This window comes from Topomyia yanbarensis, chromosome 2 (assembly GCF_030247195.1).
Source record: "Topomyia yanbarensis strain Yona2022 chromosome 2, ASM3024719v1, whole genome shotgun sequence".
NCBI lineage: Eukaryota > Metazoa > Arthropoda > Insecta > Diptera > Culicidae > Topomyia > Topomyia yanbarensis.
In genome coordinates, this window is record NC_080671.1 from 92766673 (window position 1) to 92791565 (window position 24893).

Genomic DNA, 24893 nt, shown 5'->3' on the forward strand with positions numbered 1-24893 from the left:
GTCTGAACAAATTAAAGTTTTGGACAAACATAGCTTGCTACGTATAGGCACTAGGGTGGGACAAAAAATAGATTCCAGCTCCGAGCAACTTTTTAGGTACCATTTGGGTCCTAGAACAACTGTGCAAATTCTTAGCTCGATCGGTGAAACTATATTTTTGCGCCCACTGTTTAAAGTTTACATGGGATTTTGTATGGGAAAGTTAACTTTTACAAAATAATTCCTCCAGGAGTCGCCCATTACTTCCTAAAAATAAATCGTTATGTGGCTTGTTTAGGAAATTTAACAACGAAAAAAAGTCTCGAAAACCACGAAACGATCTGATGCTTGCGAAAATAGTTATTAAGCAGAAACCGATTGATGCTCTGGCGATTGATAAAATATTCATTTTTTCTAGCACCACTGTTGTTGGTTGTCCAATTATACGCAATTTTGTTTTAACTCTCTCAACGTATCTAAATCGTTTATCTATACTATTTGGCCACTTCGAAAGGTTTTGAGGGTTAAATTGAGGCTTCTTTTGTACATAATAAGAGAAAGTTAAAAATTTTGTGTATAATAAAATCGTCAGAAGCAGTGATGCTATGAAAAGTGAAATTTTCATCAATCTTCAGGGCATCAATCGGTTTTTGTTTAATAACTTTTTCCACAAGCATCAGATCGTTTTGCAGTCTTCTAGACTTTGTTTCCTTGACAAATTTCCTATAAAAATCAGACATCTGTTTATTTTTAGGAGATAACGGGCGACTCTTGGAAGAAATAATTTGCAAAAGACAATTTTCCCATACGAAATCCCATGTAAACTTTAAACCGTGGGCGGAAAAATATAGTTTCACCGATCGAGTTAAAAATTTGCAGAGTTGTTCTGGGAGCTAAATGGGACCCAAAAAGTTACTCGGAGCCAAATTTTATTTTTTTCATATAACCATGTCCCACTCTAATAGGCACTCCACCTACACAGCTTAAAAACTAAAACTTCGACATCAATTTCACTAAATAATGTTCTAAAGTAATGTACCGCTATGCCTCTGTCATTCTGAAAGGGGTCATTGGGGAATCGGTAGAGCTTACATCAGAGAACATCCCGAGACTAAGTTATTTACATGGGGTGATTGGACCTTATGCAGAAAACATTTTATTTTCACGGTGCCACTGCCGGTCAGAGGGATTTAGAATGTTAACACACACACATTACGTGAGAAAACAAAACATTGAAGTATCCATTCCGATTCGAGGACCCCTAGAAACTCCTTCATGGGCTCTTAAGAGTTCGTAAACCCGGGCTGAGAATCGCTGCTCTAGATAACATAACACTTTTATATCTATAATGCATTCATATCGAAATGCTTAGTTTGCGCTGTGCTATGAAATTCTTTGTTGTCTGGGTGGATTTTCACATTTCATCTTGCACCGAAGTAATCGGGATATGGAAAAACATTCTGTGTCGTGCAATCACTGGAACCTTCAGCGAGCGCCATAATTCCCTATTTGAATTGCTTTTTCTTAGTATCGACAAGTTACGTCATTTAGGAATATGAATTTATGAGCTAATTATTGTGCTCTCACTCCATTCCGGGGACAATCCAAATCGATTCCGGAAGCTTCTTGTTTGAAAGGTCGAAACAACTCGCGATTTAATTGAATTTGATTGTTGCGCTTCTTCTAATGGTTCCGCCTATCACGATATCAGCAACAAAACGGATAGATCTTTTAACCGTCACTTTCTTCAAGAGACTGGTACAAGTACTGCGGAAATATAGCTCTCAATTGCTGTATTAAAGACACAGCAGCAGAACACGCCGCCACGGAGTCATCCCGACTCCGATTCTTTCAATAAATTTCAATTATTGCAGTGTTCGCTTCTTTCGAGTAAAAGCGAGCGTAGCGAAGATTAACGGACGCCGACTGTTCAACCAAACCATTCGAGGATACAATTCAATTGTTCAACAAAATAGATCAGTGGCTTGTTAGTAGCTGTCTGGTTCAATTGGAAAGGTTCTTCAATTTGAACGCGAATCTCTTTGGTTGCGGTAGATTATATGCTATGAATTAATTATAAATTAATGTTGGTTATCTGGTACGAACATGGTTGAAGTTTTAAGTTACTTGAGTTATATTATTGAGGAACCCGTTCAAATGGATTAAAATATTTAGCTTTGCTCTATACATAAAAAAATCCTAACTTAATGGAGACTCTCATTCTCTCCGGTGGTCACCATGACGAAAGATAAACATTGCAGTTACACACAACAAAGTACACACGTTCTCCCCCATAGATATGAAATCCCTCCCCTAATGTACGGCTTAAAATACACATGAACTTAATCCTAACTGCTCTATTTAGATTTTTCAAATTACCTTCCCCATCGTTTTTAATACCGCATAAAACTCAAACAAAACCCACCCTTCTTTTCAGTATTTCATTGAACGATGGATGCTACACAAATAAATGAATTTCAGTAGCGTACGACTTAATGGAACCACATTGCCCCACAGCCCCGAAAACCTGTCAGTTTCGACAGCACCAACCCTCTACTAGTAACGTTCTGCAAAAATTCGAAGCGTCTTTAACCATCAAGGATTATAACTCGTAGCAACAATTTAATCATTCCACAGTAATGAAAAACGACCCCCTTTCACTGGAAATTCATTTTCTCAAATTACCCACACTCATTACCTCACCTTTACAGCATCGAACTTGCCAAACCAGCCCAAAGTGCAGTATTGTGAAAGCCAGGCGATCGTTTTTTATTCGCGCGGTTCATGATCGTACGGTAATTATAGGAACCTCTTCCAAACTTTTCTCGACTTCGCATGTCTACACACATATTCAAGCCCTTTGCCAGTGATTGATTGAGCCAAAATATGATGACCGCGAATGTCGATAAAATTTTTCCATTACTCACTTGCCGTTACCAAACCAGTGCTTTCATCATATCACATGCAACTATAGGTTCAGGTAAAATTGTTTCTTGCCGCAGAAAGATATGCTCCGATCCCATCCAATTCGTGAAAATTGGAAAATTAAGCTTACCTGAAAGCAGAGAAAAGAGAAATTTTAAGGTGAATTAGAATTTAATTAAAATACACTTTTTATTCGAGATTGATTAAGAAACAAGCGATCAAATTGAAAACATCTGTTAATTATCGTTTTTTTCGGGGGCCGTTGTAACTTGTTCCGGAATGGTGGTTTTCGTGTCAAACTTTCTTGGGAATAATTATTTTCACGAACGACGGCGCGGAAGGGTTTTTTGAACCAAGATAGTACTGGAACTGGAACGCTCGCGACGAGAGTCGCAGAGAAATTACACACATACACTTTAGCATCAATTTGTATCCGGTAACGATGGGCCGTAAAATTATGCAATGGACGAGTTGATAATGGGGTCGGTTGAAATAAGGAAATAATTTAGTAAGTAAGCTACAAGATAATATCCGGTGAAAAGGGGTACGAATAACAACGCCGATGTGCACGTTATCATAGCAAATCAAATTCAGAAAACCTTTACGGAAAGAAAAATACGTTTTCGAACATATAACACGTGGTACTCGAGAAATGGCGGCATTCGACGCAATTCGTTGGTCAACATAAGCATGAGAATGATGACTGTACGATTCGCAGTTGCTAATTCGTGATTGATAAGAACAAGCGAAATTACTCAGAGAATCAATGAAGGGTAGTAGCTATCTAACCACAATGTGCTCGTATCCAGAGTTCTTTAGCGTGGGAAAATACCGAAGATGTCCAAAGTTATAGCCTCTGAACACGGAAATTGTAGTTGTATTTTGGTACAAAACTCCGAAAAAATGTTGAACTAGCAAGAGATCTGCAGTTGTGAGTCATTTTTGTATAAATACTGTTTGTCGAAGCAAACAGACACTAAAATCTATTATTTTTGTTAAACATCAACACTTCCCGTCTATCCTATCCTTTAACTTCCCCCGTGAACGAAGGAGATTAAGGCGGCTGGCAATGGCGGCTGTTGAGGTTTTTGGTGTACTTACCATTTCTTAAGCAGATTTTATTAGAGAATCAGCAGAGAAACATGACGAAGTCAGTGTGCAATCCGCCAAGATCATCGTCACAACATGACACAATATAAGCGTCATTCATTCCTAATTGGTATGCTCTTTACTGCAAAGATCGCTGCATTGTATTAGTACAGATATGATACGCGACATAACTTCAAATTTTAATTAATAATCAACCACGATTGGACGCTGTCATTGTTCGTTTGACTTTGGCGTTGGTTTCTCAACTCGTGAAATATGTGTGGACAATAAATGTACATTGTTACCTCAGATGAATATCTTTCCGGAAGTCACGGAAACGCCTCACTGAACGAGCAGCCACTGGTGATTAAAGACGATTTCGCTAGATTTCCAGAGCGGGGTGTGCACACAGTGCACTACCGCATATGCTTAAACCAAACCAGTACATTTTTCAGACAGTCTACTTTACTTTTATTATAACCCATTCTAATCCTACTCAAAGATGAAGTGCAATCTTTACTCAGCATCACTTTCCACTGCTATAAGATTGTCCATTTCAGTTGAAGAATCAGCTCAAGGATAGCAATCATACTAAATCCAGCCCCCTTTATACGAAAGAATAATGGTTAGACTCACGTTTACTTTCGCAAATTATATTCCTACTAGGGTAACGTTGCAGAAGAAAAACCAACAATCAGAAGAATTGGTGCGTGATTTATGCAATCGCAATTCCGCTGCATCTCTCTCTCTCTCTCTCTCTCTCTCTCTCTCTCTCTCTATGTGCATGAAACAGCGATAAAGCTCCACAAGCTATGCGCAGTGCAGCCGATGATGGGGAGAGCCGAAAATAAAGTCTAGTAAAAGTATGAAAAAATCGGGATTTATCAGATGAGGAAAAACGCGATACCGACGGCTGCAGCTGTCGTCTGCTAGAAAGAGGCTAGAGTGCATCATCAGAGGAGTGAAAAAGGGAATTAACCCTTTACCGCTTAAATGTATGTGATGGTGGTCCGACTCGTTCCTAACTTTAAATATCCGGGTTTTTTTCCTGCAAAACCACGGAAACGAAAAAAATAAAGGAAATACTATAACCTTCAAACTTTTCTTGTAGTATATGTTGTCGAATATGACTCCGTTTTGAGCATGAGCATAAGCATGATGACCGTGCAATTCGTAGTTGCTACTCCGTGATTGACCAGAACAAGCGAAACTGCACAGAGAATCGACGAATGGGGCCTGGGAGTAGCTATCAATACACAATGTGCACGTTTCTATAGTTGCATACTTTAATATACGGATAACGGCCACATCCTTACAGTCATCAGGGAAGGAAAGGAATGTTAGTATAACAAACGTTTGTATGGAGACCGTGTATACCTCTGCATCTCCACATTTTCCGCGGGAAATTTTTTTTTTAGTAGGGTGGGGTAGAATTCCACAAATCTGGACGCACCTTGATAAGTGATACGATCTATGCAACTCTCAGAAGTGATATCATGTGATTATGGCTCAGGGAAGCCGACTGCCGAGAATCATGATAGTTAATTGTTTGTTGAATTTATTTCGAAATGCTCGGTTTGCAAAAAAATACTTCGGCTCCGGATAGCCGACAATCGGGAGTATTGCTTATGTTTAATTGAATCAAATGGCATGTAAAAGATTTTATTATTCATCCCGGCGAAACACGATGTTCCAAGAACAATACGATATAGATAAAAGCGATTACTTTTACTGTCTTGAGACACTTGTTGAAATAGATATGCCCATAACACCCATATAGTTGAAGATTTCGTAATACAAGTATTATTTATCGCGTATAAACCTTGGTATGAATAAAATAAATGAAATAGTAATTATCTATTGGTTTCTTTCTCCGCGAACGATTGAAAAAGCTGCCGATTCTCATGATATTATTCGCGCACGTTTTATGGTACCTAAAGTGCATTTTAAATTATATAAAATAAGCACTACCGAAACACCTAAAACGACGACCTTTGTATGTCGAATGTACAACAGATGATATGCGTGCAGGTTTTATATAGGGGAACCCGGGGCTATTCGGACCTACCTAAGCAAATCGCCCTTTTAGGTGTATAGATGTGAAAAAATTTACCGGTCAAAAGTCCTAATTGTTAGTTTGAAACCTCAGTTATATTTTGGTGCCATAAAAGGTTCATTTGCACCAATGTAGGGGTGATTCGGACCTCCCTACGGGCAATTCAGAATTTCTTTTATTTTTTACAATGGAATCATGGTAGATATGTGCGGGCGTAGAGACTTCGCGGTCGCGTGTATCACCACGAAGGACTCGAGCGTTTAAGCATAAGCATAAGCATAAGAGATCGCCCGTAGTTGCTACTCCGTTATTGACCAGAACCAAATTAGGTTGCAAAATGTTCATTGGAACAACATGCTTGGGAATAACATGATGAGCCACATTGTACAATCTATTCTGATCCCTGCATGCTGATCAATACCGACGCCGGCCACGTCCGAATGCAGATCTTCTGGGAAAGGAAGGAATGTTAGTCCGATACATGTTGCTACTAGAGACCGAGGAATCCTCTGCATCTCCACATGTATCACGGGAAGGGGACAGTTGTTAGTAAGTGTGCCAATAGCATTATCATGTAATAATTGCTCTGGGCAGCCGGCTGCCGAGAATTCGGGAAATTTATCATTTGTTGTATTAATACGATTAGCAAAATAAGCAACTTGAACTCCGGATAGCGGCTATAAGGAGCACTGCTTATATTGTTTAATAATATTCAATCACGCGACGAATTTTTCGTGGTTTCTATCGTGTCAGTGCTGATTTTACCCGGCGATCGCTTGAATAAAATGAGGAATCTTATACAGAATGTTCATCAGACTCTTCCATAGGTATCGCGGAGTTGGTGGTTTGGAAGGGAATAGGGTCTAGGATTCGCTCCAAGCAAGCGATGCGACCTGTAAAGCATAGTTTATTAGGTAGTAGTTCAGTTGGTTTTCAAGAAGTTCGCTCGAAAAATAAGATCTTGTTTAGTTTTTGGTTCTTTTAAAATCGGGGTAGCCGGCTACCGAGAGTATCCTATGTTTTCTAAACAAAAGCAATTTCACATCCACACAGCCGATCGTGGGAATATTGCCTAGAAAAGCCAATCTTATCTGCATAATGGGCCGGATCACTATTTATTGCGACAGTATTCTGACAAATTTCACTATTCCTTCTCGACGATATATTTATTGGGTTGAACACTACCGAGTGATAACACGTTATACAAAGAGTTATGATAGCTCTAGATGTTATAAATCAACGAAAGCATTTCCTATTTCTAATATCGGATTGTTTGTGAAATACACGTATACGTACGATTATATCGAACATTGATGAAAAATACAGAGGATCGTTAACCTGATGCACGGGCTTGTTACCAATAACCGAACATGAAATTAGATTCATTAAAACAGACGCGTCGAATTTTCAGTACGTATTGACTCGCGATCATCGATACTAGTCAAATTAAAGTCTTATTGGAGCTGCTTTCCGAACAACTTTTACGGTATCATTTTCTCGGCTAGATCTGTTCGCACACTCTCATTCGGCTACTATCGGTAGAAGGCTGATAGCTCCCAGTCGTCGCCGGTCTAAGGACCAAATGTCATCAAGAGACAGACTCGCGTGGAGGCATGAGATAGAATTGAAAGCTAACCAACGAAAATGACAGCAAAACGCTTATTCTTCGTGCTGACATAACTGAAGGTAATTGCCAACCGGTCCCCGATCCCTCTCGCGAATTGTAAATTCTCAAACCTTATACACGATTGAAGTCATCATTCCACTCAAATAAGGCCATGTGTTTTCCCTAAGCACATTGAATGCTATGTGGATCAGTTCTTCCGTTGGTAAAGCAAAGCCTAAACAAACATAGAAATTAGTTTGCTCAGTCCAAAGAAAAGTTGGCCGACCGGCAGAGACGTGTTCCCTTACAGCGCCATCACATCAACGAACACCCAAAATTTACATGCGACAAAATATCTGCAATCCTGAATATAAAAGAATCAAAACCTCTACTCATTTGCAATAAAATAAGAAAGTAAAAAAAACAGTTGAATATCCAAGACGGCTCATTTTCAAAGATAGCACCGCCGATGAAACACCCAATAAAAAAAATAGGTGACAAGGGACGCGGACGAAATTAGCTGAGCACCGACCGGCTGGTTTGCCACCTATTTTTCGGACGAAGAATTTTGGGGCGACACCTGGTAGTCGCTAGTCGCTGGTGAAACGCCAATTGTTTGAATATGTCATTTCTTCTTATTGCCATATTTTTTCTCTTTTCGGATCGAATTTTTTTCTCTGAAAAACCATTTTGCACTATTTTTACAATGTACACTGTGTTTCTAAATGTTTTCTGTGCACTTTTATTGTCCTTGCATCGGGAATCGACGGCCCGTAATGCGAGGAACAGATATTTTTTCATTTGCCGGAATTCGATTTTCACAAACTGTCACCACTCGCGTCTCTCGAAAATATGCCGAAAATGCTTTTATAAGCCACTTCACTTTATATAATCATTGAATTGCACTGTTATTAACACTTTTGATATCCGGGAGGCAGTAAACTGTGCCGAAAATGATAAAAATTAACCGACTCGAAGGGAGCTCACCACGAAGGACTCGAGCGTTTGTACGTTAACGTTTCGATTGTTCCATTTTATGACCGTGCGACCTTTCGCATACCCGCGTGTGTTCTTAGGTGATGGCGCTCGGATCATGAATCTGATACTTAATTTTGGTGTACGGTTTACGGCCTCTTCGCTTAAACGCTTGTATGCTAACGTATTTGTCACGTGTGCTCACGTGCAAGTGACGCGTGTATAAATTCGATTCTGAAACTGCGGTGGTTATTCACATATTCGTGCGCGTTCTTGGATGGTCACGCGGACCGTCATTCTGATATTTAGTTTTCGGCGCACGGTTCACATTCTGACAGGGAGTGAATTACCTCATACCATTAGAGTTTCAGATGCTGTCGCAGTGAAACGTGCTGTGCAGTGGATCTGAGAGCATTTTAATTGGCCCGATTGAAGGCATGGACTTAGACTGCTGATACCAAGGATAGGGACTTCCGAAAATGACGATTCAGGGTGGCGCAAGCGCGGAAATTTGTAGGTTCACGATTGAGACAGCGTTTGAAAATTTATAAGCGCAGAGAAGTTCACCTTATCACCGGGATGTTATCATATTTGCGAGATCGCGAGTGTAGATATGCGTGGATGGTCGCGAAGGGCTCAAGCACTTGTATGTTAACGTGTTTGTCGCGTGCATGTGACTTCGCGTGTATAAATTCAATTTTATAATCATGTGGCCATTCGCGCGTGATGTTGAGTGATCACATGCAGACCGTGAATCTAATGCTTAATTTTTAGTGTATGGTACAGATGCTAGAAGAGAGTCAGTTTCCTCATATCACTAGAGTTCCCGGTCATGTCGCCATGAATATGATCGTCATTTTTTTGATTGGTCCAACTGAACGCATGAGTCTAGGCTGCTAGAACCGAGGGTAGAGACTTCCGAACATGACCGATTCATAATTGCGCGAGCGGTGGGTTAATGTTTGAGACCGCGTTTGTAAATTCATAGGTACTACAACGTTCATTAAATTACGGAGGTGTTTTAATTATGGCGAGATCGCGGGCGTAGGTATGTGTAGGTGATTGCAATTGCATATTTGAGCTTGCGACTAGGTTTGTGTTATCGCGAAAGCCACGAGCGCTTGTATGTTTGTACATATATGGGGGGGTAATATGCAAATGACTGTGTAAATGAGTGTTAGTATGAGTCTAACTCAGGATACAGCAATAAAAGGAATCATAACATGCCGAAGAATGAAAAAAGATACAAAGAAGTGTATAAATTGACCGATACTACCCCTAGGACACGAGTAGTGGAAAAGCAAAAAAAAAATGAAAAAAACAGACCAATGAAGTAGAAGAAAAGAACACATGTAACATGCAATCAAATAACTTTAATTCCTCCAAATGCCAACAAATGATGTTTATTTACCATTAGTTGGAATTTCATCACACTGTGTTAAGTTATTGTAGATTGGTTTTGTGAAAAGAAAGCCGAAAAAATATACTGCCAGCTCACAAAAGCTACGGATTTTTCATTTAACCCTCAAAAATGTCCAACATGGCAATTTCACGAGTCAAGATTTTACTGCTAACAACTTTTATTTCTACATCATTCACTACATTATTTCACAGCTACCGAGTTGTACTACAAGTTATTTTTTTCCTCCAAAAATTTAAAAAATCGTGAACATTTTTTAATTAAATTACACTGCCATACACAAAATAGTTTTTTTACTCGTTTTCCTCAAATTTGCAACTTAATTTCAACACGCAAACAATGGTATGGTATGGTTAATGGGAATATTGTGAAGAGGTTTTCAAAGTGAACACAACATACGATCGCGTGTTGAATATTCGACAGTGATTTTCCCGTAACCCGCCAAAAGGCGGGGTTGGGCAGCAGAGGGTTAATTGTAGCTTAATTTATCCAATCCGATCTTCCCGAATGAATCGAATCGGATGCACAAATTGAATACCGGGAGGATTACCCACTATTTCATCACATACGCCAGCTCTGCATCTGTTCCCTAACTGAGCTGTCACAAATACTAGACGAACACATACACGGATAGACACACAACAATTCTAAACTAGTACCAAACACTACAATTATTCCAAAACGACTCCTAATAGGTTTCACGCTGAAACCCTTACCCCCCCCCCCCCCCCCCCCTTCAATTTACTTAGCCTGTACACGATCACGAAGTCGACCGATAAATTGACATACAATGATCCCCACCGTGAGACCCGTTCACCAACACTGCTATTAAACTGTGGAGCAATGTCATCAATGCCACGCCAGCGCGCACAAGCTAATGGTTGAGCGTTAGTTAGGGCTGGTACAGAGTATGAAAAAACACAAAACATAAAAAAGACCCAGAAGCCCTCTTGGTCCCCTTGATGCACCTATCAATAACCATCTTTAGCAATTGTCTGTTAGAGGTTCTTTAGCACTGATGCACGCAATATGATCATCATACCGTCTAACTCCTCAACCTAGGGGAGGGGCGCTCAGGGTATTAAGATCCTTTGGTACAAAATTGACAACCAAAACAAAAACAAAATTTTAACAAAATTGAGTAATAACGCGAGGCAAAATCCGGCCAGAAAAGGATAGGGTTATCGTGAGACCTTAGAAGTGGAAGTGGTCGCTTTTGGAGGCATTCTATCAAGTACGCTTGACCATTGATCGTTTCGGTTGTCACGAACGGGGTGCTCCGCATTCGACCCCAGCTAATTGCCTGCTGAATCATGTAGTATTTGGCAAACTTAGCTTTCTTCTGCTATTTCAGAAACTACCAATAAGGCTCGAACTAAGAAGTAGTGAAGAAGAGGAGCCCGGGAAGCGATAGGTCGATTTTTTTGTCAACATGGTTTTCTTAACCGTTGTGTGTCCGACGCGGTACCCGGGTACCTTTTTAAGTTTCAATTAATTAAATTCCTGTGTTTTATCCATAGCTGGAAATTGAAACTTTGTGACATCTTAGAACTTCACTAAGTCAATCTTTTGGGTTAATAATATTGTTGATATAGTATGCGTGGGAGTGAGGAGGGGCTCCTGAATTTTTTTACTACGTAACAGGCCGACGTGGGTACCCGGGTACCCACAAAACTAAAATGCCCATAACTAAGGTAATATCCAACCGATTTCGATACTTTTGGCCGTTTTGGATTAAGGAACTCATCCACTTTTAGACTTGGTAAAAATGAATCGGGTCACTTCATTCGATTCCCGAGAATCTGGGTTTCCGGAAGCAGGTTCCAGTGCTGGGCTACTATTTGCGAACTTCAATGGAATACTAGCAATATGGGTATCAAAATTCTCGGAACTGCATCAGTAGGCTGTATCTCGTGGTTTTGGAATTATTTGGTGATTTGACCCCGGAACGAACATTCCGGAGCAGGTTCCCGTGGGGCCGTGAGTGGCCATTCCATTCCAATTCCATTTTTCAAATTGCCATAGGGTCCCGTAACAATAAAAAACAGACTTCCGAGACAATTTGAAGAGTTTTGATACTCATATTGCAAGGACATTCGGGCGCTGTAGGGACCATAATTCCGAAAAAAAATTATATTCTTTTTTAATTCAACTTGTTTTTTTCTTCGATAATACAAATTGTTTTTCGCTTTTTTAGATTAAAATTGCCTAAAACCCTTTTAAAAAACTACGAACTTTGTTCACTTTCCCCCTCAACATTGTACATAACCCCTTAAATAAAATATCATTAACACAACATTCATTTTTTCCAGTGCGACCAAAAAGCGTTTCTGTCGCATCAAGCGCATCAAAGGGTTAAACACACATTCGCACAATTTTTCACATCTGATCGCATTGGAGGTTAGTCGAAGAACTTTTTTCCTCACTCGCAGCTGGAGGGACAACGACGCTTCATGCGGTGCAGTAGAGACTCGTGCGCCAACTTGATAAAAAAGGGGAGATTCTGCTGATTGTTGTTTGAGAGACGTAAAAAAGTGTGGAGATATCGTTTCACTGGAGCCGTTTTTTTTCGTTTGCCCAGATCGAGCGCAGTTTTGCACGAGAGTAAAGTTAACGATGCGGTTTGAACTATGCACAGCTGTCGCTTTGGTGGAAAAAGCCGTACACTGTAAAGAAAATCGTGGAATTGTAAGGAATTAAATAGAATCATCGTTTGTACAGTGTCGGCAACGTTATTATCAACATCGGCTTTCATACCACCTTTTTCCTCACTACGCGTTTATTACACGTCAATGTGGTGCAAACGATTCCATAAAGCAGTAAATAAATCCAACACGCATACGTGTTTAAATTTACAGTACAGTGCAAACATAGTCTTGGCACAACACGCGATCAAAAACGAGTTGTACTTTTTATCCAAAAAGTACAAGTGCGCAATTAGGTCGGAGGCAATTACTGAACAACTACGAGTCTGGTACATCGATATTAGTTTATAGATATTGCATGAGATAATTTGCATTGGCCGTATAATTAACACCTGATAGAACACTTAAATGTTCGTGCTTCAATTTCTATCAATCTTCCTAGTACTAGTAGAGGTAGTAGTCATTTACCAGAATGTTCCAATTCTGTCAAAATTTAATGCCGGAATTCTTAATCGCGGTTTCACGTAACAGGTCAATAAATGCCACCATCCATCTTTATGACATTTTTAATTCGTTGGTATGTATGTGCCCATCTAGATAAATAGTCAGCTGATCTCAAATTTTTTGATCCGTTCAACTGTTTAGCCGCAACTAGATCAACGGCTGAGCTGAGGGTGAGAAAGAAAAACTCATGAAAATCCTATTTTTAACCCGCAAACATTTAATAATGCGGGAAAATCTTGACATCAACAAAACAAGATCGGCCATTCGTTTTGTTTGGACGCCCTTTGCTCAACGCTTGTGCATACATTCAAATTATTTGTTTATGTTTACGAAAATATTTCCCATCTGAACCCACTTTGGTAGGATGGAAATCGTGTGCCAAAAATGCACCATCGTTCCATTTAGCAATTTGAAAAACTAATTTAGCTCTTTCAATCTATATAGAGTCCGGGTCAAGAAGAGGACGAACTACTGCTCATCCTGAACATCATTTTTGTCCTCGGTATTCCACAGTTGTTTTGGTAGAATTGGGTCAACTTACATCTAGCTAGAGGAAATGATGTTTTTTTTTCATTTCATGTGTTGAAGCACGATTCAATAGCATAGGTACTGTCGGTCACTCAGCAGGCCTTTAATCTGAAGCAGAATTGCTTGCTGGGGTATGTTGCTACTATGGACAGATAAATATAGAATGTTGAATAAGTGGTTAATTGAGTTTCTCCATGTATCACCAGGGATTCCATGAGTGAATGATGTACTGGTATGCTATAGACTTCGCATGCTATGGCAGGACGATTTGTGGCAATCTCCGAACGAGCTGTGAATAAATGGTGACAGTTATTGTTACAGCGATGAAAAAAAAACTGTAGGCTACATGTTTAATTTGAACGCCATCGAAGGTGCACTTATCACCTGTATCTCGACTACGAGAATATTTCTCACTCCATTACCGTTGTTTTTTATCAGTCTTCATACTGGCAGACACCAGTCCGCTCATTCTGACCTTGTCAAGATAGGTATCTATTAAACCAATTTTTTTAAATAAACTTTCGGTATCCTTTTAGTGCATCTATTTAAGATTCTCATTTTCTCTTTCAGCATCCTTTCGTTAACACTGCGACTAAATTAGATTTTGCGAACAAGCCTTGATGGCTTCAAGTCTTGACTGTTACCACCTAGGAGAACCAAAAATGGCAGCCAAAAGCATTCCCCGCCAGGATACGATAGCGTGCAAACAACTGCACAAAGTTTTCGCTTCAAAGTTACGAAAAAGTAATTAAACTTGACAACGAAATGGAACTTCCGTGCACTTTGCAATCAGTGCAGCAAGAAAACTTTCAACTCGCAATCGATTTATTCGCACTTCAGCACCAAACGGAAAGGTCACGATAGAAATAACATGAACTAGGTACACGAAAACCCTCCTGGTGCTTGATGTCAGTCTTGCAATAAAGTGACGAATGGGAATTACCTGCAGACGAATCGTCGCTGTTGTGCTATCTTATGACAAACGCCATTTTGGGGTAAACTGAGTTAGATATGCCACATTACTTGTTTGAAAAATCTCTACAAAGTGGCGTTTTCAGAATTTTGAAATTCTACTTGGTTACTTATGGGGTTTTTCATTGAAAAACCCCGGGGCGGTGGATTGCACTGGTGTTGCATTTTCTAGCAGAAGAGCAGGCCACTAGTTTCATTCCCACTTCTGCTAGAAAGTGCAAAACCAGTGCAATCCACCGCCCCAGTGTTTTTCAATGAAAAACGACATTAGATATTGCGAGAAACGTCATGAGAAATTGTGAGTTTTTTGCTTAAAATCACTGTATCTAGGGATTTGCTCAAGTTATATTGAAGTTCTAGATGTTTTTATGCGTGAAAATGTCTGAGGAACACAATGACATAAACATTTTCAAAAGAAAATTACACGAGTTGTGAGAAAAACACAGTTTTAGTTTTAAATTGGAAATAAAGGATATTTGGCAACACTGTAACTAAAAATAACTATTTTTTCTAGATGCCCTGACTCATTCCCTTCAAAATGCATTTCACCGATTGTTTATAGCCCATATGAACGCAAAGATATGAATAAAAGTTAAAAATTGATGATTTTTTTCTATGGAAAATTTTTCATGCACGATTATGACACGTTATACAAATTTTGTCATCAATACACGCCTATGACACGTGTGAGTGCGACTTTTGTTTACATTCATAGTAAAAACTCGCAACATAGTCAAGCGATCTTCGTAATATTTGAGAGATTGATGAAGAATAGATAGAAGCATTAATTATCTTCTTTGGAATGTTTATACCATTTATAAGTTTCAAGATATTCAATCTCAAACTTTAAAAATCGTTTTTCTCGAAATGTGCTAAATGGCGCTTGTCATAAGATAGCACAACAGCGACGGAATGTAGTCGAGGTGCAGCACAGATCTCTCCGGCGAATTCTAGGTCATGCCGGAGAAAATTGGTTAAGCTGTGCCATAATCAAAGCAAAGTGTGGTATCGTGCTGTTAGAAACGGGTCTTCAAGTGGCCATTTATTCTGAACTGTTTCTATAGTGTTCATGTTAAAATTCAAATTGGATTTATTCAAAGGGGTTTATGTTGACGAATGAATGTTTCAAATTGATTTTACACAAGTTATTGTCTAGCATTGTGATTTTTAATTCCTTTTTCTTTTCCTGCTTGTGGAAATTCAAATAGATATGACTAGACTTACCAACCGTACATGTTTCCGGAGGGCAAAACGGAATATGAATATAGAGTCCCAGTATTGTATAGTGATTTATTGTTTAGAATTTAGATACCAACATAACTGTCTCCCCAACAGGCATTCCCTAAAACTTCAAGAGTAACTATACCACTGTTCAATACACCAAAACTAGTCGAACCGTTTTATTCCTTGATAATAAACAAAAACGAACATTAACAATCATTGGGGCGTTTTTGTGTTTGCGAAATCTTGGGCTTAGTTGTGCGTGAATGATCGCGACGACATGTTCGTCTTTGTGTATCATCGTGAAGGGCTCGAGCGTTATTTGTTCTGAGATGATCGCGCAGCCATGAACTTGATACTCAACTTTTAGTGTATGGTTCAGATGATAGAAGAGTGAGTTCTCCCACTTCATTAGTGCTCCCGGCCATATCGCCATGGAACGTGTTGTCTAGTGGATATAAGCGTTATTTTTTTGATTGGTTCAATTGAAGACATGGACCTAGGTTGCTAGGTCCGAGGGTAAAGACTTCCGAACGTGACCGATTCATGATCGCGCGATAAAAGGTTAATGCTTGAGATCATGTTTGTAAATTTATAACAGCTTAAACGTTCACTTAATAACCGGGGGGTTTCAATGTTGGTAAGATCGCGGGCGTAAGTATGTGTGGATGATTATAATTGTATCTTCGTATTTGTGACCAGGTTTGTGTTATCGCGAAGGCCACGAGCGTTTGTACATTTAGAGTGGAAAAGATTGTAAGCGTATATGGGCAAATATGCAATTGATTATGTTAGTAAAAGTTCAAGACTCATTCAAGATATCGTAACTCCTTGAGTTTTGAGTTTTATAGTAAAATAGGAGGGAATAGGTTTTTCGACCTGCATCCTCACCACAAGAACACCGTTAGGAGTACCCGAGAAGAAATTTCTCTACGTATAAGGTATAACAAATTCTACTTCTTCGTATTGCTACATGTATTCTGTACAGCTTAGCAGGGGTACTCGATGATAAATGAATGAAGCTTAGCAGGGGTACTCGATGATAAATCATGTATCCTTACCTCTATATAGTCATTTTCTATACTCACAAGAATCCTTATTCCAAAAATGTCATTTTCAACCATGTGCATTAAGTTGTTCTATAAAACGAAACGTTCCGTTTGGACTAACGTGTTGAATGATATTAACACTGTATTGCGGAGATAATGATACTAAAGATAGACGACTTTCATAAGCTTAAGTAGTCACCATTCTCACCTTCAGTAGGTGTTCCACTTCGCGAAAATTCGGTTTTATTAAACAAAATTTAAAATCAAGAACCGCTTTGAGGAGGCACAGAACTTTTTCGTCAACTTTACTCATGATGGCAAAAATAAACAAAGTGATTCTCTTCTTCATAAGACACTGTACACTAAATCGAGAGGTTGCTAGTAGTCGATCACTTGGCTCGATTGTAGTTCTGAATCAGACAGTAGAAGAAAGTAGACTGAGTTAAGGACATTTGCATTACAGTAGGTTATGCATGAAGGCCCATTTCGCCCACAGTATGATAAAACTCTCCTGAAATCATCAGAAGACAAAGATTCATTATGCGGCAAATATGCCGAACAATGGACGTATTCCCTGTTGATGTTACCAATAGTCGTCATCAGTACACATTAGAGTGACAAGAAAAAAAAATGACCACTATCAGCCCACCCCTGGCTCGATTTCTTGTCCCACCAGGAGTACTTGCTCCAAATTTGAAGGAAATCGCACAAGTCTAGCTACCGGACCAGCGCTCCTGAAGTTTGTATGGGATTTTTCGACAATTTACATGGGGAAAAACGACTTCTTCTGACGGTTGATTTTGACTCATCGTGCCAGATTAGTTTTGTCGAAAAGCAATATTCTATTGCTAGCAAACGCAGTTAGTGTCGTTTTACTGAACCGTACGTTTTCTTAAAATCCACAAATACATGAAGAGTTCGCAAGTAGCGTTCCAGAAATTTATCTAGGATTTAACTGGTCCGTCTTTGATCGTCCTCTCGGAACACGTGATGATATTCGCCAACAAAGGTTTCAATCCAGGGGTGCCAACCTTCCAGATATATCTAATTTCTTCCAGATTTTTAGGCGTCATTCAGACATTTATTTTCGCCTGATCCAGATTTCAGTGCTTTTTTTCAAATTTATCCAGACAATTTGAAAAAATACCAAAATATGTCGGAAAAATGCGTAGTAGATTTTTAAACCACCTTTTGAGAATACTGGAAACACAACACATGAATGTTGCTTCGCTGAACGTACATAAACTTTCTGAGAATTTTGTTCAACTACACGGAAAAATGCGTTCATAAATTCAAACTGAACGATCTACGAATACCGTGACCAAGTTCCTGAAATTATGAATAATAAATCTCGTATTCATGAATCTATGTGTTTCCAAAGAAACTAGTTCGCGCCGAATACATACATGGCGTTACATTCGAATATTTGATAGATTTACTGTGGTTGTTCCCTGGATATATTTAGTTTTTGTTATGACCATTGTTCGTAATTTGGCAAAACACAGCCTTTTTTATTTCGATTATAGAGGTTTTAACCTTAAGGTCATTCGCCTCTTCGGGTTAGAAAAATCTCTTAGGAAAAATTTCTATCCCTATGTGCGGGGTCGGGACTCGAACCCAGGTGCGCTGCGTACAAGGCAATCGATTTACCAACTACGCTACGCCCACCCCCATAAAACACAGCCGATAGTTAAACGTTGTTCATGATTGCAGGAGCTTATTCGCGATTTTCGTGATTTCTCACCACGTTACCGTGAAATTTTATTCATAAGTTTACTGTCCTATTTTGCTGTCAGGGTAGCGTGGTTTATGTTCATGATTGCAGGATCTTAGTCGAGATTTTCGTAATTTTATTCACGTTTTATGATATTTTAGTCATGAGTAAAGTAATTCATGTTCATGATTTCAGGATCTTAGTCACAATTTTTGATATTTTAATCACGAGAGATGTGATGTATATTCATGATTTCAGAATCTTACTCAAGATTTTCGTAATTTATATTCACGTTACCGTTATATTTCTGTCACGAGTAGTGATTCATGTTCTTTTTTTTTCTAATTTCGTTTATTTGACACGGCTCATAGCGGTAGCTTAACGGAGCCGTGGATCTTTCATGTGTTTACAATATGTAAAAAATAAAAATAAAACAAATATTATTGATTGTCCGTTGGATCTCGTGCGCGCAACTTTTTATTGCAAGCGGAGACCTTCTTTCGCGGCTCGCCTACTGCGTCATGGGGACCATTTAATTCTCTCCTGTCCTCCACATCAAGGTCATCGTCGTTAAAAGTGCCTTGGTGCTCGCGACCAGATGTTCTTTCCTGCTTCTTGCACTTACGGGTGACCAATGTAAATCCGTCGTCATTGCTATTATCTTCATCAGCGATGTTGCTTACAGTGGTTTCTGGGGTGCTGGATGCTGCTTTGGCAGTTGTCAATATGGACTGAACAGCTGCCACAAATTTGGCAATCGTTTGTGGTTCAGGTATTGGTATTGAAATCTCTTTTTTGGGTTGGTTTACCGTGGATTCGTTGGCAATCGGTAGAGATGCATTCTCCTCTGTATCTTCCGCGCAAGGTTGTCCGTGGTGTGCTGTTTGATTACAATACTTGCACGTGGGAGTTTGCCCCTCATGGGTGCATAACGTAGTTTGATTAATAGTAGCTTCGTGGGTTTTGAGTTTTATAGTCAAGTGGGAGGGGATAGGTTTTTCGATCCGCATCCTCACCACAAGAACACCGTTAGGTGTACCCGGGAAGAAATTTCTCCACGTATCACGTGTAACGGATTCTACTTCTCCGTATTGCGACATGTATTTTGCGATTAGATCAGGAGGGGTACGTGGTGATAGGTCATGTAATTTTACATCGACATAGTCTTTTTCTATATACACGGGAATCCTAATTCTAACTTTATCACTTTCAGCCACGTGCTTCAAGTTATTCTGCAAAACGAAACGTTCGGCTTGTGCTAACGTGTTGAATGATATGAGTACTACATTGCGAAGATGATGATTCTGTAGATACATAACCTCCTTGAGCTTATGCTGCATCTTCACCTTCAGCAGGTATTCCACTTCACGAAAACTCAATCTTATTGAACAGAATTTAAAGTCAACGACCGCTGCGTTGGGTCGGAGTAGAGATTTTTCGTCAACTTTACTCATGATGGCAAGAATAAATTAAAAGTTTCCTTTGTTCTCGAGACTGTGCACAGGATCGAGAGGTTGCTAGTTGTTGTTCACTTGGTTCGATTGTACGTCTGACTTGGGCAGAAGTAGAAAGTAGACTGGATTCATGTTCTTGATTTCAGGATCTTAATCACGATTTTTGATATATTTGTCACGAGTAGTGTGATTTATGTTCTTGATTTTGAGATCTTAGTCACGATTTCCGTAATTTATTTGCACGTTTCCTTGATATTTCATTCTAGGGATTACTTCCGAATTTGACCCGTAGAGTGATGCGACTAATGTACATATCATTTTTCGCCTTAACTTTTATAGTTATTTTTTGGTTATTATTGGTTATTTTTTACTCGAAGAAACGTAACAATATGGACGGGAACATAACAGTGTGACCGATTCGCGGTACTGTAAACCGGGATGACATTGATCACTTTTCGAAGTAATCATTACATATTTTTAGACGCAACACATTTTTTCAAGTTTAATATTTTTAAACCATGTACTGATGTATGGAGAACAAGGTTAGATGGTTTTACCTAAAATTCTCCGCTTCCAGCTATTTTTCCAAAAATGATTTCAAATTGAAGTTCGTTTTTGTATTCCGGGGTGACTTTGATAGCCTGCATGTTCACCCACTGATGTCAATGTTTTTCATTCAAATGTTTGTTTAAACTAATTCTGGAAAGATACTCATTGTTAAATAGATGTTAATAGGTATTATACAAAGTATTTCAATATACTGTAAAATTCGAGTAACCAAAATTCGTATAATTTGTCCAACTAGAATAAAAGATTCTGAAAAACTTTAAAACTGCTAAAATTGTTTTATTTCAGTGCTTTATCAATGTACAAAAAGTTTCATCCATTTTAACACGTTGGACTATTGAATAATAAAAAATATTGCGAATTTTAGCTTGAAATAATTTGAAATAATTGCCGACTAGTCTCACAAAAAATTGTATTTAAAATAAGCAAACTCTTAAAAATAAATTTGGCGCATCCCACTCTAAAGGAAAATAAAAACTTGTAATTTATTACTCTTGCTCAAATCTGAGATTTATTTCTTTTATAAAAAATAGACACTTTACGAAGCTTTGTAAAAATAAGGTAAAGTCAAATTTCCGTTTTTTGTAGTTTTTATACCCAAAAACCGAACAATATGCTCAAAAAGTATAACAAATCAGTATTTTATAAGTTTAGAGTAAAAATCATTTCAGATTAAAATGATTCGGTAGACTATTCTGGTTTAATAAGCGATCTACGAAAAAAGTTTCGAGTGATCAAAGTCACCCCGATGATCAAAGTCACCCCGGTTTACGGTACTTTGTTCTGTGAACTGTATCACGAATACGAATAGTGGCTCTATATTGTATTTTGAACCTTATCAAGTGAATAACGATGTTCTAGGTCTTAACAGTTTTGTTATATCTACTGTAATAGAGCATGAAAAAAAAAATAATTCTGCGATTAATGCTACAAATTTTGGGAACTAGTTCATGAAATTTAGGATAATTAGGGATATCTTTTGAATATCACTGAGCACAAGATAAATCGTAAATCATGTACTAAGAATCATGAACCAGTTCACGAATACATGAATAATATTTGATGATTTTGTCATTGTAACCTCCTAGTTTTAAGATATCCAAAATGTAAAAACATAAGTATTTGGCACCGCCAAGCTAACGCATTTGTGCCTATCAAATAAACGAAATGAATAAAAAAAATTTGATGATTTTATGAACTATTTCTCGAGCACGGATATTGGATCGTAACTAATACTTTAAGAATCATGAATGAGGATTGAATGGATTCATGAATTAAATTTAGAATTTCGTGAAATAGTTCACGAGAAAGTATCCAGACTGTTTTGATTTCGTCAGCTAATGCTTCTAAATCTATGAATAACATCATGATTCAACCTTTGGTTTTATGAATAATGTTCATAAAGTTGTGCACTAGTTCACGTAAAGAAAATCGATTTGGTAATAACATGGCGGAAACCATGACTAGAATTCACAAAAAAAAAACAAATATTTCCGCTGGCGTTACTGAAGAAAAATTGAATGTAATTATGAAACACATGATTTTTTTCATGGTCCCGTTTTCGTAACGTGAAAGCGTGATTGTTCCAGAATTTATGGCACTTTATACATGATTTTGGAATATTTTTTTTACGTGTCGAACCTAGTAAACCTTAATCACAGATAACGGATGTTTGGGCTCCAGTCGAAATGTGTGTAAAGGCCCGCTACTGGAATTCCGAATAAATCAGATAGCTGAAACACGTTTTTACAAACGTTTATAGTAGGCACAGTGATCGATGTAAGACAGTTGGAGTGCAGCTATCAAACATGTGTTGCGCAGATAGCAATAGTGAAACACCGATTTCCAACATTTATGAATTTGAAAATATACAGGATCCCACGACAAGAAAGGACTACAGTGACATTTAAAATTTTCCCATGCTTGGAAAATCAACTGTTTACAATCCAATCAATTTCAATCCATAAAATCTTTGCACCTTTTTTGGGTTAGATATTTAGCAACAAAGGTATTGGTACATTGAAACCCCTTATACAAAAACAAAGATATAAGTAATCCAAAAATTGATGCAAGAAGCCGATAATTGATTTTAAATTTTAGAAACACCGATAGTAAAGTGAAGCATGTTCAATGCCAAAAAGAAAATAAAACCTTTCAGCTGGAAACTTCAATACAAAGTTCACGCGATATACCACCAGAAACAAGCAGACCAACCCATATTTTCTCGTCCAAAGATCGCTGCTCCTCCAGTCTGGAAAGTGAAACCTGATCAATTAAAATCTTTCGTTCCGCATATCGCCCCACGTTCCTTCCCCTCAATTGAATGATGAAAAGAGTAATTCTCGCGCAATTCTCATCCCATTCATCATCCAACCAACCGAGTAAGTGCGATGAAATTCAAATCAATAAACGTGTTGTTTACGGCCACATTCGAATCAGAGAGAGAGATCGAGTGTTTGCGAAATACATACTGAAGTGGTCTTCCGCGGAGTTCAGTACGGTTCGGAAAACGAAGAAAAAATAAATCAAAAAGCACTTTTCCGCTGTGAGGTTGTTTTTTACCAAGCGAATAGAAGCGAACCGCAACCATCAATAACTGCTTCCTTTTTTTTGATTGACTGAAACTGAAATTGTAGCTGGAAAATGCTACTTCATTACGATTATTTCCAGATATAATTTTACACAGAACGGGAACGAATGCGCAGTACCTACTACCGGCCGATCACCGAGCATAGCATTCGTAAGGTCTGTTGTGTATGCTATGGTAATTAAACCGCGTGACTCATACCCGAATGGTGGCGCGGCTCCGGTCTGTTGTTGTAATTCTCCTCCATGAATCAACCACCAAATGCAGTTATGTGGTGAGGCCTTATTTGCCTATAGTGTCTGTGCTTTCTGGCAAGGTAGACTAGTACATAGATTAGTGACGTCAGAATCGAAGGCTGTTCGTTGGTGGTATTAATCATAGAACGTGGTTTCGTGGCGAACGAAATACTTTTGTCAGACGGTAGAAACATGAGTGAATGGCACCGCGTCAGCTTCCTCAGCGATATTTACCCATATTTCAACGTTGTTTTTTTCTATACTTATGATATTTTCCACTTGGTTTTCGGTAGTCTTTAACTACTTTATCTCGTGCGATAGATATGACACAACCATTCCGACTGATCTAAATAACAAAATGCATGGAAATTTCATTAAAGTTCAAACTTCCCATACCTCAACAAACTAACTATCGGAAAACAAAAAACAAAATACTACCTAACCTTTGCACTGCTAGTGAATGTAATCAAGCCAATTGTTTCAGCTATTAATCTAGTAGTGTGACAACGACAACGGTGTAGGGAGATTGTTGTTATGTACGTTGTCAAGAGTGCTTCGACAAAGGGTTGCACACTGTCAAGGCCACAGCTCCTTGACCAGCGGCAGTTCTATGCAATGAAAAATTGCCTGCTTTAGTCAAGTCCTTGTAATTTCTCTATTCAAGTCTAGACCTTCTGGCGTGTATTGATGGTTTCCGTTTCAAAGGGAACTGTTCTCTCATTCATTGCAGCTCGCCCTGTAGCCAAATGACTCTCGTAGCGGACTCGCCGTTCAACACAACACTTGCCCGTTAATTGAAATCGCAACCTGATTGATTGGTCTGTTAGAACGCAACACGGCCATTGGTTCGGTGTACCAAACAGCGACCGGACGGACACCGATAATAAATGTGTGTTGTGTCTGTTGTACACACAACGGAACTAGTTGGGTTCTATACGAAAACAAACTACGGCCAAACACGGCCCCGCTTTGTTTCGGCAAATTGCAAAATTCAAACCACAGTCATTGACAGCCCGATCGGACGGGTGCTCACCAGTCCAGGACTGGTTCGGTTGCTGCCAAAAATATTTCCCCCCAGTTATTGCCCCGATTTTAGTAGTATGTAGAGGACTACGAGTGAATGTGTTGTTTCCATCGCAGTCGCGCGCCCCAAATATTACTTTGACATTGAAGGCAATTACTGTCTCTGGTTGTTGCACTGCACCCCCCATTCGTACTGTCAGGCAGGTTCCCCAGCGAACTGGGACAGTCGCTGCGAAAAACGACATCATCAACAGATTTGATGAAGTGAGCAATATTTAAAAACGGCACAGCACACCGCACCGCAAGCCGGCAGGCACCCAACGTGATGCTTCAACATCAATTC

General features: G+C 39.0%; 1 protein-coding gene across 4 annotated transcripts in view; it reads right to left on the reverse strand.

Annotated features, from left to right (window-relative positions):
* The window catches only part of LOC131678832 (leucine-rich repeat and calponin homology domain-containing protein), a 210354-nt gene that overhangs the window by 127614 nt on the left and 57847 nt on the right, over window positions 1-24893 (reverse strand). The window contains exon 1 of one of the 4 annotated variants that reach the window (XM_058959204.1): window positions 2683-2859. The exons of the other annotated variants lie outside the window; for them this stretch is intronic. The gene's annotated coding sequence lies outside the window, so the exon portion shown is untranslated. Of the gene's footprint in view, window positions 1-2682; window positions 2860-24893 lie in introns of those variants that run through there. 4 annotated transcript variants of the gene reach the window in all.